This window comes from Euprymna scolopes, chromosome 23 (genome assembly GCF_053919585.1).
Source record: "Euprymna scolopes isolate OS-2025 chromosome 23, ASM5391958v1, whole genome shotgun sequence".
NCBI classification, from domain to species: Eukaryota; Metazoa; Mollusca; class Cephalopoda; order Sepiida; family Sepiolidae; genus Euprymna; species Euprymna scolopes.
The window spans coordinates 112,544,915-112,561,735 of NC_136504.1; the positions used below are offsets into that span (position 1 = coordinate 112,544,915).

Sequence of the window (16,821 nt, forward strand, 5' to 3'; positions counted from 1 at the left end):
TCAAGCATACCCATTCCTGTGGCTCGATATACCTTCTATCATTATATGTGATCAGTTTTCTAGAATAGTCAACTATATAGGAGCCTATTCGTGACCAGACACACACAGATGCTCAACTTTATATATATATATATATAGTTTTATATCGTCGTGTCGTTTCTTTATTGATTTCTATTACAACAATTATCAATTAATATATGTTTTAACAAGCTTCTGGGTTTGACCTTTACTCCTGATATGAAATCAAACACGTACATCAAATCTGTTACCAGGGACGCTGGGAAAATGGTGGGATCCTTCTACCGCTCCAGAAGATATCTCACTACTAATGCAATTCTTTATCTGTATAAAAGCCAAATACGTCCAAAGATGGAGTACTGCTGCCACATCTGGGCAGGAGCTGCTAAAAACAGTCTATCCTGCCTTGACAGAGTACAAAATAGACTTCGTGATTTAGTGGGGGGTGCCCTTTTCTCTTCCCTGCAACCTCTCTCCCACAGAAGAGACGTTGCGAGCCTGTCTTTGTTTTATCGTTATTTCCATGGCAGGTGCTTGTCTGAACTCGAATCCTTCGTCCCCCCTCGCCAATCTTTCACAAGAAACACCTGTCTGGCTGAAACTACTGTCATTAATTTTCCCCACTCTTTATCTGTGCCTAAATCCAAACGTAGATTCCATGAGCAAAGCTTCTTTTTTAGAACTGCACGCCAGTGGAACTCTCTGCCGCTTGCCTGTTTCCCACCTGACTTTAAACTTGGACGTCTTCAAGTCCAACATAAACAAACTCCTGACAAACCGCTCCCTTAAGTAAGACACTCTATCAAAACCGCCAATACTAATGATTACTACAATACTATCTCATTGATTACTGTACACGCAATAATCCTTATCCCTGAGTGGCCTTCGAGCCTTGATAAGTGGTGACCCCCATGTAAAAAAAAATATCATATAATATTATTATTCTCGTATTCGAAAATAAACCTACATGAAAATGAGATCACTCATATACTTGCCTGGTCTGAACAAACTAGCTATTTTAAAACCAAATTTCGCGAAGTTGGCCTTTTTTTTTTTGAGGCCGTTTTGGAGCAGTTTAGCCATCACAACATTTTCCAAAGCGTAACCTACCAACAAATTAAGGATTAAGTCAAACTAATAAAAGTAACACATGGATTGAAGAAAACTAAAACTGTATAATTGTAATTTATCCCTCCCCTCCAAAAAAGTTTGCATGAGTTGGAACCACGCCAAATAGTCAAGAAAAGCCAAGAAAGATGGATAGACCGAGGAGGGAAAGCACTCCGTATAATTTACTAGATTAGTTTAAAGACGACTGCGACCTCGGGGCGGTTTATTACAACTCAAATTTTATTGAAGACTAATGGTTGTTGACAGTTAGAGATCAATAGTAAACGGCTGGTGCGATAACTCATATTCATTTGCAAATATTATCGAAAGAGGTGGAGAGTACTGGAAATCTGGGGACATTGCTTGTCACTCAAACTCCAGGGAACACCACAGTCTGTTCTCAAAGAGAAATCCTTGATGACGGCCTCTGTGAAAACTCCTAGTGAATACTACAACTACTACTACTACTACTACTACTACTACTACTACTACTGCTGCTACTACTACTACTACTACTAATAATAATAATAATAATAATACAGTTATGATGTGGCACGATCACGTTGACACACCGGTTCCCATCAGATTATCGAAGTTAAGCAACGTTGAGCCTGGTTAGTACTTAAATGGGTGATCATTAGGACTGTGCCAACAGCACATTCTTTTCATTGTTTTGACTCTCGAATGTGTATCCGTTGATATCTCATATGCTTTTATATAGAGTGATGTGGTTCTCGGATATATACTCGAGTATCAAAACAATGAAAAGAATAGTCTGTTGTCATAGCCCTAGTGATCATTTTATAATTCTAGGTCGGTAGGGCCTCTCCGCTTATCTCGGCCTTGTTTCCACTCAATCTTAGGCCTCTCTTTTCAACTGGATCCAAGCACTGCTGATCCAGGTAAGGTGTTGTTAGTAATTACACCAATCTTACTTCACACTTACACGCGCAGGGGTGTCCATTCTCTCTAGAAGACTGAGCGGAGACATTGCAATAATAAAACTACTACTTAAAACAAGAACAACAATACGAACATTACTACTACTACTAATAATAATAATATCAAGAACAGCAAGACTACTATTAATGCTTTCCCATTTTTTAAATGTTGCAGAGTGGGTCTCCTCGGTGTTTTGGTTGCTTGGAGACCTGGGTAGCAAGTACCACTCATGGACTCATTCTTGACAATTAAACCGGACAGATGAGAAGTAAGAAACAAAAACAGGCCCACTACCTGCCGGACTGAAGTGCACCACCTGGATATTACTTTGGATGTCCACCCCTCCCAGGCTGTTCCTTCCAGTATTCGGGAAGGGCAAATTTACTGTTTGTTGCGGGGAATGCCGATGCGGATGCCTAGGTGAATTTTTGCTTGACCAGAGTGACCCTCCTTTAGGGCTGGCTTCCCCCACCCTTTGACCTTGTCTCACAACGAGCTGTGATGCGCAGCAAGTAATATATATATATATATATATATATATATATATATATATATATATATTACTTGCTGCGCATCACATATATATATATATATATATATAGGCCTATGTATAAGAATGATAGTAGTCATCGTACTAATAATAAAACGAACAATGGTACTACTATTTATACTACTAATAATAGCAATAAGTACAATAATACTAATATTAATAATACTACTAATAATAAATTAAACAATAGTAAAACTATTACTAGTAATAATAAGGCCAACAATACTAATATTACTACTACTAATAACTAGAAGAACAGTTGACGCTTCTGAATTTTTTAGATGAGCATTGGTTAGTCGTATTATTTGGGTTCATCGAACTACTCTTCTCAGCTTGAGTGTTATTTTCACAAGATTTCGGTCGATTTAACCTCCGGGAATTTGGACGGAGTTTCGAGCGGAACCTTTATTTACTTCACGGGGGTAGCGTTCTCTTGTTCCGTTACTCATGGCTGGATAGAGGTCCTAAGTAATTTCGCAACGACCCCTGGCGTAGTTGTTTGAGTACTTGGAAAAAACACTTGTAAAATGTGATATTCTCCTGAAGGTTGAAGATGCAATCTTAAGTGTGGACGACCGAAAAATACAATTGTGAATTACTTGGGACCTCTATCTAGTCATCACTAACGGAATAATAGCATCCTGCAATCTTGAAGTAAATAAAGCGTTCTACTCGAAATTCGGTTCAAATTCGCGAGTTCGACAAAACCATCCCCGAGTTCGACAAGATACACCTGAAAAAGATCGGAGGTTATATCGACCGAAACGTTGTGAAAATCACGCTCAAGATGAGAACAGTAGTTTGATGGATCCAAAAAAATACGAAGAAGAATAGTTGTTGTTTTTTTTTTACCAGTTCAATTCTGTAGCCATTTTATTTCGCCAATTACTCTATGGAATTATGAACACAAACTCCTCTAGCCACAACCATTGTCAAAATTTTTCCGTCAGAATAAATGTGGTAAACAGGGCATATTCATCTATTTCGGATGCGTGCAGGTAACAAAAGAAAGAAATCTTTCAACTACGGTTAAGCATCAGGACAGATAAAATAAAACCTTACAGGCAACGATCTTATCTTTTATTATCTGTGCAGCATAAGATTTTGAATGGCCGTCATTTTCTTTTTAATATAAGATCATTTAATATCACTTCTTGCTTTCATTCTTCTCCTTGGGTCTTTAAGACAATATCTGAAAAGAGCGTCTTTTGTTTGATTTTCTCATGCCTCCCGTGACTCTTTTTCGTTATAAATCTTTCCATTTCATCCATTTTGTTTTCGACCATATGCCATCAAAAGCCTCTAAACAATAGAGCTTAAAATTAAAACAATCAAAAAAACATAAAGTAATAAAAATAAAAAAAATTTTTTTTGTTTTTTTACACCATCCCCCCCCCCTGCTTTCCATAATCTCCATGGTTGGAGACACTGTTATTATTATTATTATTATTATTATTATTATTATTATTATTATTATTATTATTATTATTATTATTATTATTATCATTATCATTATTATTATTATTATTATATTACTATTGTTATTATTTTTATTATCATTATTACTATTACTATTATTATTATTATTATTATTATTATTATTATTATTTTTATTACACCTATTATTATTATTGTTGTTGTTCTTATTACTACCATTATTATTAATATTATTATTATCATTATTATTATTATTATTATCATCATCATTATCATTATTATTATTATTGTTATTATTATTACTATTATTGTTATTATCATTATTATTATTACTATTATTATTATAATTATTATTATTACTATTATTACTATTATCATTATTATTACTATTATTATTACTAATATTATTATTATCGTTATTATTATCATTATTATTATCATTATTATTATCATTATCATTATTTTTATTATTATTATCATTATTATTATCATTATTGTTATTATTATTATTATTATTATTATTATTATTATTATTATTATTATTATTATCAGCCTACAGAAAATGGACTCTGATTTATTAAAGTATGATAGGTAATGAAAAGGAAGGGTTGTAAAAAGATAGCTTCAAATTTGGGGGTATCAAACCAAAGCAAAAGATGACGAAAGTAAAAATAAAATAGATAAACCCCATAATTTAGTATACCATACCTGTTCACACTGAAACAATTATCACAATATTTTGTGGATCTATATTAAAAACCCCTTTATGACATATTTCCATTCTATGGAAGCCAAGCGCGGACGAACACCCTATAATTTTATTATACCATATTTCTTCAAACTGAAGCATAATTATCAAAGTATACTTATGCAGATAGATATGAAAAGTCTTTATTAAAGTTTGTGCCTATTTCCATTCTATGGAGGGCAGGTGCGAAGTCAGACCCCACAATTTTATTATACCATCCTTATTTAAGTTAAAACATACTTATCAAAGTGTTCTTATGTACATCTGTATCAAAAACACTTGTAAACGTTTTTATTTTTTAATTTTTTAATTTTTTATTTCCATACTTTGTGGACCAGGCGCGTAGGCAGACCCCAAAATTTAAATGAATCATCATTATGCCAGATCAAGCATAACCATTCCTGTGCCTCGATACATCTTCTATCATTATATGTGATCAATTTTCTATAATCGCCAACCATATAGGAGCCTATTCGTGGCCAGACACACACACAGACCTTCAGCTTTATATATATATATATATATATATATATATATATATATATTGTAATTTCGCAATAACTAAGACAACTATATATCATAGCATGTGTTTCATTATGCGATGTATTTATTTGATGTTACAGTCTTTTCATAATATATTTGGACAAGCTTATTACTTTAAAAGATATTCCAACATAGCTAATCGTCAGACACAAAATATAATTAATGCATGTACAAAAGCATACGCAATTTTATATTTACTAATACAAGCAACGAAACTCATCTCTCCGTCCTTCATTTTATCGGTTTCTATTGAATTATGTAATATACTTGTCTTTCGTATTACTTATTTTAATTTTTAGATAATTATTATTTTATTTTTGTGTTTATATATTTATTTAATAATTAATCACCTTTTATTTAATTTAATTTATTGGTTTATTTACTTTTAATATTCAGAGAGTTAAACTGGAAGAAGTCATGAATAAGCTCATTAATTCAAATTTTAATTTTCTAGCGTATCTTATTGTTGAATTACTGTCAGAAATGTATCTGTGTATAAATATATATATATTTATCCCCATATAATATATACATATATATATACATATATATATACACACACGCACACACACATATATATATATATATATAGATAGATAGATAGATAGATAGATAGATAGATAGATAGATAGATAGATAGATAGATAGATAGATAGATATAGATATATAGATATATAGATTTATAGGCATTTCTGCCGCTCGGAAACATGTCACCAAAATGGACTGCGAAAATGCTTTTATACATTCTGAATATATTCGAAATATATTTTTAATATTTTACATTTTAAATACTTTCTGAAAAGAACGCTTCACATAACGTCTGGAAGGCGTAAACACTATTCCAATGGTTTAAAAACATTATTACAATGACCTAAATATAATACCTTTTTTAAATGAAAAACCCAAACACGGAATAATAAAATAATTTTAAAAATACATACCGATTGTTGGAGACCTTTCTCATTTAAATATATATACAAATAGATAGATAGATAGATAGATAGATAGATAGATGTATAGATAGATTATATAAATAAATTTGCAAAGACGAGGATGTATGTTATATAAAAATTAGAATTACTAAATAATGGATATAGCAAATAAAGAAACAAGGAAAATTGATTATAATTCATGAAATAAAAAATGTACAATATTTTTATTGATTTTTATTTTTGGATTTAATTGCCACTCATAGTGATGACATATTTTGGACTATATTGAATGCAATACTATAAACTAGTCATTGTATTTACCTTTTGGTTGATCTTACGACATTTTGGGAAGTTTCAAATTTTAACGTTGTTTTTTTAACTACCCTATAATCAATTGGATGTTTGATTTTTCCTTTCAGTTTACCAATTACGATTTTATTAATTAAATAATTGAATAGTAAATTATTTAATTGATTGATTTTCATTTGTTATTCTATAGAAAATCTATTTTGTTTCACAGAAATTATTATTAACTTTAGAACCCCGGGATATGGCATTAAAAATTAGTAACAAAATACAGTTCAGTATAGAATAAACAGGTGTGTAATCAAATAACACTGTAAGGCGGGGTATATACCGTAACATCGTACTCCACATCGTAACCTGCAAATAATGTATCTCAAGGCCACCGTGTCCCTTGATTCTACTCTATTCCAAAACGGCTTATTTTTAGACACAACATACAATCAGAACACGTATACGAACGCACACACAATTAAAAAATATATTATTAAATTTATGATAACAAGTGATGCATTTCATACTGGCGAGTTACTGACGAAAATGGATTAACGGTTTTTAATATTTAATCGATCCATAAATATTGTAAATTATTCAATTTTATTTCGATTCTTATTTCTCCTTATCTTTCCCTCTGTATATAACTGTATACACACACACACACACACACATAGACACACAAACACATACAGACACACACATATATAGACATATATATGTGTGTGTGTGTGTGTGCGTGCGTAAACACACTTTGTACGTGTGTATGTGTGCCTCTTTGAGCGTAAGTTCGTTCGCTATGGACTCCGAAACGGTTGGGCTTTTTGTTAAATGTCATGCAAATGTACATTATGGGCATGTGAGTAGTCTTAGATGCGTTTTAAATCTAAATCCTTCTGATAACTATCGAATATCGATAATCCAAAAAAAAAATATTAAAGTATAATTAGTCCTATTTAGACCAAAGTTAACCCTCTTATACAACCTAACGTCACACGTGTATTTGAGAAGCTTTATCACATCACAATCAGAAAAGTCCGGCGTATAAAATCAACAGTAAGTTACTTTAAAAAAACGGGCGCGTTCGAAATTAATGTTTCCGTTTAAACCAAAATTTCAAGCTTAAATTCAATCAATCATATAAATATAATTTTATATGAACTACAGTAGGCCCTTTATAATGCAATGAACACTACAATCTATTCCAGACTAAGCGCGGTTGGTTTACGAGTAGAGCTGCCAATCAATGTTTTTAAATAAGCGAGTACACCGATTTCGATGATAATGAAAGTACCTATTTACTATGTCTCCCCACGGGACAGAGTTAGACACCAGGGTCGTTTTTTAACGTGGAGAAAAGGTACAAAAATAAAAATTGTCTAAGTCGTGAAGGATTTCTCCTCCACCGAAAGAGAACAAGAAAATAAAGTGCAGCATCTGAAGAACAGATGGTATTTATTTGCTCCCCCACCGAGCAAATTAGTATTAGTTTTGTCAGTGTAATAGAGGGAATTCAGTTGATTGCAACTCTTTCTGCGTGTTCTTTACATTACAATAGTACAACCCTACATCTGACGGCGCAATACTACACCGTTCAATACTGGAAAACTGAAACAAAGCTGTTCTGCTTGAAAAGGGTGCTATTTACTTCTTATTCATATCTATATTGATTCTTTGCTTTAAAAAACTTAAGTAATGACGAGTTTACTTTTTTAATATCCCATTTTGATGTTTCGGATTATTTTACTAAAGTAAGTAAAGCTTCATTATTTTTCCAAACTGGTTTTGTTTCTTTGTTTTTCCATATTTCGTCGATATTATTTAGTAAGATTGTTTAGCAGAAAAGCCAACAAACTACTACCAGAAAAATAAATATACAAGGAATAAATGTTAACATAGTCAATAAAAGTTCAGTTCATGTCGTTTTTTGTTTTGAAATAGTTTTTAATGCTCTTTACTTGAAATAATTTCAGCGAACCGAAATTAAAACGAAATTTGAGGCGATAACTACTTAAATAGATTTTTATATAAACTACACATGCCATAATCAAATATTTCTCAAGCACAAAATAACGGAAAACATTAAAATATGTTTATAAATATCCCTTACGTTGACGGAACTCTCTTAAATTGTTAACACAGAATGCTCAGGTGTCCCTCCTTAAAATTGAAAACGGGGCTCTTCATTTAAAAATCGCTGCTATTTGGAGTTCTTTTTAAACCGTCCGTGAATTATTATTTTTTTTTACAAACTACTTAGAAATACAAACCCATGAACTTTTCTACTATAAAAGTAACTTTTATTGACTATGGTAACATTTATTTCTTGGATAGTTATATTATTATATATATATATATATAACATTTTCTCTTTGTAAGGAAACGTCATTTTGTTGGTCACTCTTGCCTACGAATGGAAACAAAGTTGATATAAAAAATATATATTTTCGCAAAAATTGTCTTTACTTTCATCATATTTTGCTGAGGGTGAAATTTTTGAGTATCCAAACCTATCTCTTTACAACCCCCTCCTTTTCATAACCTGTCATACTCTCATCAATCACAGTCCATTTTCTGTAGGCTGTTTTTGAACACAGCCAACGACGGGTATTCTGCTAATATATATATGTATATATATATATATATTATATATATATATATATATATATATATTCAGATGACTATTTATAACCATGTTAATTTGTTATTGGAAATAGGGAAATTTGGCTCGAAATTTGCATAAGCGAACGGTTGGTTGTACCATTTATTTTTCTGTAAATACAGTCCTATTTGCTACGATGTGCAGGCCGTGTCAATCATTTATATGGCTGTATTTACATCAAAAAATTAAAAATAGAACTTGCTCTCTCATGATTGAGCACTATCAACAACTCTTGTTGAAATTCAATTATTTTCAATTTTTGCATATCTTCCCACCGAAAAACTATATATATATATATATATATATATATATATATATATATATATATATATATATATATATACGGTATAATCGCGTTGACACACACACACACACACACACATACACACACACACACACACACACACACATATATATATATATATATATATATATATATATATATATATATATATATATAGCATAATCGCGTTGACACACCGGTTCTCGTCAGATCACCGAAGTTAAGCAACGTTGAGCCTGGTTAGTACCAGATGGGTGACCATTTAGGAATTCTAGGCGCTGTATGTGCTCTCCGCTTATATATACGTGCAGATGCCTATGTATAACCATATTAATGTGTTATTGGAAATAGGATAATTTGGCTCGAAATCTGCATAAGCGAATGGTTCGTTGTACCATTTGTTTTTCTGCAGGACATCCTGCCAAGCCAAAAGTTAATTATGCAACGAACATGTCTGTATGATTAAAGTTGACCCAGTAACTCTAGGCATGGTTTATAGTAAGTGTCTGCATTCTATTCTCTCAGTCATCGTATTATACAAGGCTTAAATATACAGATTAAATTTGAAACAAGAAAAGTTACAATAATACATTGAGATACGAACTAAATTCGATCAATACTCGTATATAAAATTGATTATTCCAATTAGAATAAAAAAAACAGAATTAATCTGTACCAAGGATAATCAATTTCATTAGAAAAGCTAAAATTTCTCTCACCTATAATTAAAGAATGATAAATACAACAGTAATGACACAGATATTAATCTATAATATAAATCTTACCCGTCTGTTTAAATGTATGTATGTTTGTCTGAATGCATGCATGTATACATGTATGTATGTATGTATGTATGTATGTATGTATGTATGTATGTGTGTCTACCTATAACTTTTGACAGATGCGATGGATCTTCACAAGATCGGTATCGTGTTGAAGACCGGCCCTTCGGAAGACAAATATCGAAAAATTTGCTAAGAATATTAATTACGTCATTCTCAATTGGGCACTTTTCTACAAGAAAAGGTCGCTTTTTTTCGCCTATATTTTCGCAAGTCATCCCCACTTTTCGATTGACTAGCCTTGATGATGTATTTGTGACCCTGCTTAAAGGAAAGGGACAGAAGAATGTCTGCGAGCACTACCGTGGGATTATACTTTTGGAAGTTGTTGAGGAAGTTCTTCTAATAAATAGAATACTAGAAGATTTTTGTCCAAATGCTATTCCAGAGTCACAAAGTGGCTTTAGGTCTGGCAGAGGAATTATGGATATGATTTGTTTCAGTCCGGCAAGTCCAGAAGAAATTCATTGAACAACAGATACCACTATATCAAGTGTTTGTGGATCTAACCAAAGCATTTTACACCGTTAACAGGGATGCTCTCTGGTTAATCCTATAGAAAGTAGTATGTCCTCCAACCTTTGTTAGAATATCCAAGGAGCTGCACAGGGACATAAAAGCTTGAGTCTCGTTTAACGAAAAAATTGTCTGATGAAATCCCAGTTGACAATGGTGTCAAACAAGGTGTTATTCCTGGCCCGACTCTTTTCTCTATATATTTTGCTGCTCAACTTGCTCATGCGTTTCGAGATTGCGATAGAGATGTCATGTTAAAATTTCGAACCACAGGTCGCATTTTTAATCTTAGAAGATTTAATGCCAGAAGCTGCTTCATGTCTTGATCAAGGAGTTTCTGAATGCAGACGATGCTGTTTTTTTTTTGTTTTTTTTTTTTGTCGCACACTGAGACTGATATGCAGCATATAATGGATAGGTTTGCTGACCCCTGCACTGCCTTGGTCTGAGGATCAGTATGTCCAAAACAAAGGTGACGCTCACTCCTGCACCCGGCCAGTCATACGTGGAGCCAACATCATGGTCTGTAGTGCTAAACTGGGAGTAGGTGATTCATTTGTGTATCTTGGTAGTTCTCTGTCGATGGATGGCTGTCTCAACACTGAAATCCGCAGACGAATTCAGAAGGCATCTGTAGCTAGTAATTGTCTGTATTTTTGAGATGAGGTGTTTTCATCAAAGGCACATTTAATGGCTTTAACGATTTCACCAAAAATGCTTGAGGCGTATCTTAAAGTAGAAAGTACCCGATACTGAAGTCCTTGTGAGAGCATGTTTGGTCTCGTGTTGAGACCCTTGTAATCAGATCTCATATGCGGTGTGTGGGCCACTGGGTTCGAATGAAAGATTGTAGGCTGACAAATCAATTTTTTACGGGGAGCTGGAAAATGGCAAGCGCCCTCAACACAATCCCAGGAAGAGGTTCAGTGACTCAACAAAGAATAACTTGAAAGTCTTACAAATCGACATCGCCACATTGGAAGAACTTACTCTGCAAAGGCCGAAGTGGCCAAAGCTTGTACGCGAAAGTTGTGATGCTCTAGAAAAGAAAGCAGGCCCACAGCAATCTGAAGCGAGAGCTTCGCAAAAGTTTAACTGATGGTCTTAACCATGGGACACAGAGCTGGAAATGCTACACTTGTGAACGGGGATTTTGTCGAAAGCTGCCTACTAAACCAGCTTAATTCGCATATAAATCCTGTTCAGGTCAAATTTGAAGCTATAAATCCGAACCAAACGATCTATTAAGCATGCAGCAAAGTTTGCAATTCTACTGCTGGCCTGAAAAGACATGTGTTTGTTCATAAGAATACCCTTCAACCTCCAGAGGAAGTCAACTCGATGGAAATTGCTCAATTTGTATGTCACATCTGTTTAAAGATGTGCAAAACTGCGGGGGAGTGCAGAGTCATCTGAGATGGCATGGACGACAAGATTGGGAGAACGTAATGTAACGACGAATGTAATCATCATTTATATATATATATATATATATATATATATATATATATATATGCACAAACTTCCTATTCTTCTGCGATCAACATCTGGGAAGTAACAAAAAAAACTATATATATATATATATATATATATATATATATATATATATATATAACATAGTCTTGGAGTTGAAATGCATTCGTCCACAGGTTCCGGCTTCCATCCAAGAACAGATGAAATTCCCAGGTTGATCAAAAGACCAACGACACAGTTGGAAAGTTTATGAGGTATGTCGAAATACACGTATGTGTTTGTGTTATGTCCGACACACAGGCACGTAACACAGACGATCACAGAACGTAAATAACTTACAGTTAAGATAGCGAAGAAGCAACTAAAGACGCATTTAGTAAGACGACACACAATAACACGAGATATATATGACCACCATCCCACAACGTAACAGTACGTATTTTTGGTGCTTCCACGAATTAAAGAAACAATTGGGGTTAACGACGATGAAAAAAAAAAGAAAAAAAGATAAAAAGGCTCAAAAGCAAGCCAATAAAGAATAAATAGACACTACGTAAAAGAAATGGACACACAACAAACATAGTAAGGAGAAATGAAGGAAAAAAAGATTATATGAAGAAAAAAAAACAACATATATATAAACACAAAGAAAGGAAAAGAAATTGATGTTAAACTGTTATTCTAAAAATAAGAAAAAGTAAATAGCATACAAAAACACGAAGATATTTTACGTATAATTAAGATAACGGGCGATGTGCTGTAATCGGCTATGCCAAAACATTCCATGAACAAAGTTTCTTTTCTGAGAAGTGCATGCATGTGGAACTCTCTTCCGTTTGCCTGCTTTCCAGCTGACTATAATTTTATTGTCTGTAAGTCCAATGTAAACAAATTCTTGATTAACCCATCCCCCTAAGTAATCTAATTTACAAACTTTCCACTACTTACGGATACCCATTAACTTTTATCCTCGAGTGGCCCCCGGGCCTTGATAAGTTGTGACTCCTTTGAAAAAAAAAACTTAGGGTTTAGATAGCAAAGAAGACAATATAGAGACATTTATTAACACGGCAAACAATAACACAACGTATATATGAACGCTTCCCTAATTGTACAATAATCGGTGAATATATAAATAAATATTCAAAATCACATCGTATTCGCGACCCAAATACGATCACCTTAGTATAGCTAACCAACATTGGCTTTTCCGGGGAATAGTACACCGTCTCCAAGTGATGTTACATCGCCAGACTTGACTCATTCTCGTCATGAACATCAGAAAAACTCACAAACAACATGGAGAGATAGAATATACCATATTTAAATTGCCAATCGTGGAGAGGAAGATTATGTTTCCAATTTTTTTTTTACATAGGCATCACCACATTATAAAGGTCAAGAGGCCACTCAATGATAAAGGTTAAAGAGTGTATAGTAGAAATTGACAACATAGTAATCATTAGAATTGAAAATTTGGTAAATTTGATAACTTATATAGAATTGCTCATCAAGAACTTATTTACGTTAGACTTGAACACAACCATATTGTAGTCAGCCGGAAAGCAGGAAAACGGAAGACAATTCCACAGGCGTGCAGTTCTAAGAAAGAAGCTTTGTTCATGGAATCTACGTTTAGGTTTAGGCAGAGATAAAGAGTGGGGGAATTATTGATAGTGTGTACAGCTAGACGAGTGTTTCTTGTGAAAGTTTGGCGAGGGGGACCATAGATTGAAGCTCAGTTGAACACTTTCCATGAAAATAACGATACATCAGAGACAAACTCGCAACATCTCTTCTGTGAGATAGAGGTTGCAAGGAAGAGAAAAGGACATCTCCTACGAGGCTACCAAGTCTATTTTGAACTCTATCAAGGCAAGACAATTTCCTTACTAAGTGTATAAGAGGTAAAGGAGACTTTGATGAAATATTTTATTATTAATGTATTTCCTATAGAGACCAAGTGTTAGCCCCAAAAATGGCGGTATTGATTCCTGATTACTTTGATCGAAGTAAAATGAAACAAAACTCTAACCTAAGTTATCGAAGAATAAATACATTCAGTTAGACTAAGATTGAAATTCTTTACTCTTACAATTTTAATTTTTATAACCAAAAAATGTTATGCGGACAGAATCAAATTTTAAAATTTAAACTTCACAGATGTGTTTGTAATTAATACAATAAAGATACTGCCAAATATATTTCAAAAGAAGGTGCATTGTATCTACAAGTCTAGAACAAAACATTATCTCCTCCTATTTCTAAGACGCCATTAATCAATTATGTAGTAGATTCGCCAACCACTTGGGCCCCCCTTTTAAACCAAGACTGTTGCCTAATAGATCACTCACTGCTAAGCTAAAGAATCTTTTCAATCGCAGCAATGTTGCTTTTCTGTACTTTTTAAAACTATTTCCAAAATATGATTTCCTGGCGTAAATTAACTCGACTAGCAGAAGCACACCTCTACACTGTAAAGGATCAGGTAAAGGATAGCTCTTCCTGGTCACGGCACCAAATAGTGAACACGTAGTGTATGTATATATATATATATATATATATATATATATATATATATATATATATATAAATATATATATATAGAGAGAGAGAGAGACATTATCACACATATATATATATACTAGCAAAGGAACTCGTCGTTGACTGGGTTCACAAACAGCCTACAGAAAATGGACTCTGATTTATTAATGTATAATAGGTTATGAAAAGGAAGGGTTGTAAAAAGACAGCTTCGAATTTGGAGGGGGGGTATCAAAACCAAAGCAAAATGTGAGGAAAGTAAAAATAAAATAGATAAACCCCAAAATTTATAATATCATACCTGTTCACGCTGAAACACATATCACAATATTCTGTGGATCTATATTAAAAAAAAAACTTGTTAAACTTTGTGACATATTTTCATTCTATGGATGTCAGGTGTGAACAAACACCCCATAATTTTATTATACCATATTTCTTCAAACTGAAACATAATTATCAAAGTATACTTACGCAGATAGATATGAGAAGTCTTTATTAAAGGCTGTGTCTATTTCCATTCTATGGAGGCCAGGCGCGAACGCAGATCCCACAATTTTATTATACCATCCCTATTTAAGTTAAAACATGTTTATCAAAGTATTATTATGTACATCTATATCCAAAACACTTGTAAACATTTTTTTTTTAATTTTTAATTTTTTTTTATTTCCATACTTTGTGGACCAGGCGCGTACGCAGACCCCATACTTTTAATGAATCATCATTATGCCAGATCAAACATACCTATTCCTGTGTCTCAATAATCTTCTATCATTATATGTGATCATTTTTCTATAATAGTCAACCATATAGGAGCCTATTCGTGACCAGCCACACACAGACGTTCAGCTTTATATATATATATATATATATATATATATATATATATATATATATATATATATATATATATATATATATATAACGAATGACATTTTTATTCATTTTATTTCATGGTTTGATAATTATAAACGTTTTAAGGAAACTTCTGAAATCATATATATATATATATATATATATATATATATATATATATATATATATATATATATATATATATATATATATATATGATTTCAGAAATTTCCTTAAACTTATAAACGTTTTAAGGAAACTTCTGAAATCATATATATATATATATATATATATATACATATATATATACATATATATATATATATGTATATATATGATTTCAGAAGTTTCCTTAAAACGTTTATAATCATAAAAACATGAAATAAAATGAATAAAAATGTCATTCGTTATATATATATATATATATATATATATATATATATATATATGATAAACCCTACTGTCGATTTCAAGGTATGAGCTCAGCACCGCAATTAAGTGGCTCGGAAATCCACCACAGAAATGATTTCGTTTTAACGGTTAAGACTTTGTGTCGAGCCAACCAATCTTTTTGGTACAACTGCTAATCATCGGCGGTAAAATGGCTTCCACGGGAAAGAGAAGAGAATAGACCGTTGTTTTTACATCCTCCTCACCAAAAACGGGGGATTCCTTTCTACTAGTGAATGAAATACTAACCTGGAGATGTGTACGTCACCGGCGCGGTACAAAAAACGCATAGCTTTCCCAAAATTGTTTCCCATATGATACTGACTAGAATCATCGTTGCTTAACTTCAGTGATCTTTCACCGTGATTATACAGTATGCGATATATATATATATATATATATATATATATATATATATATATATATATATATATATATATGCTTTTGGAAATACTTGCGTCCTGTTTACCTGACTATACTAACATGCAGAAATATAAATGTAATGTGAACAAGGATTTTCTTGCACAACTTCCTGCTTAACTAGTAATCTGGCCATTAATCACGGTTCGGTCGCATTATGTGTTTTTGAGCTTATATGTATGTAAGTGTATATATA

At 32.7% G+C, this 16,821-nt stretch overlaps 1 pseudogene; it reads left to right on the forward strand.

Moving 5' to 3' along the window:
* Window positions 1–9,692: 9,692 nt before the first annotated feature.
* LOC145246241 (5S ribosomal RNA) lies at window positions 9,693–9,809 on the forward strand (annotated as a pseudogene).
* The last annotated feature ends 7,012 nt before the right edge of the window (window positions 9,810–16,821 follow it).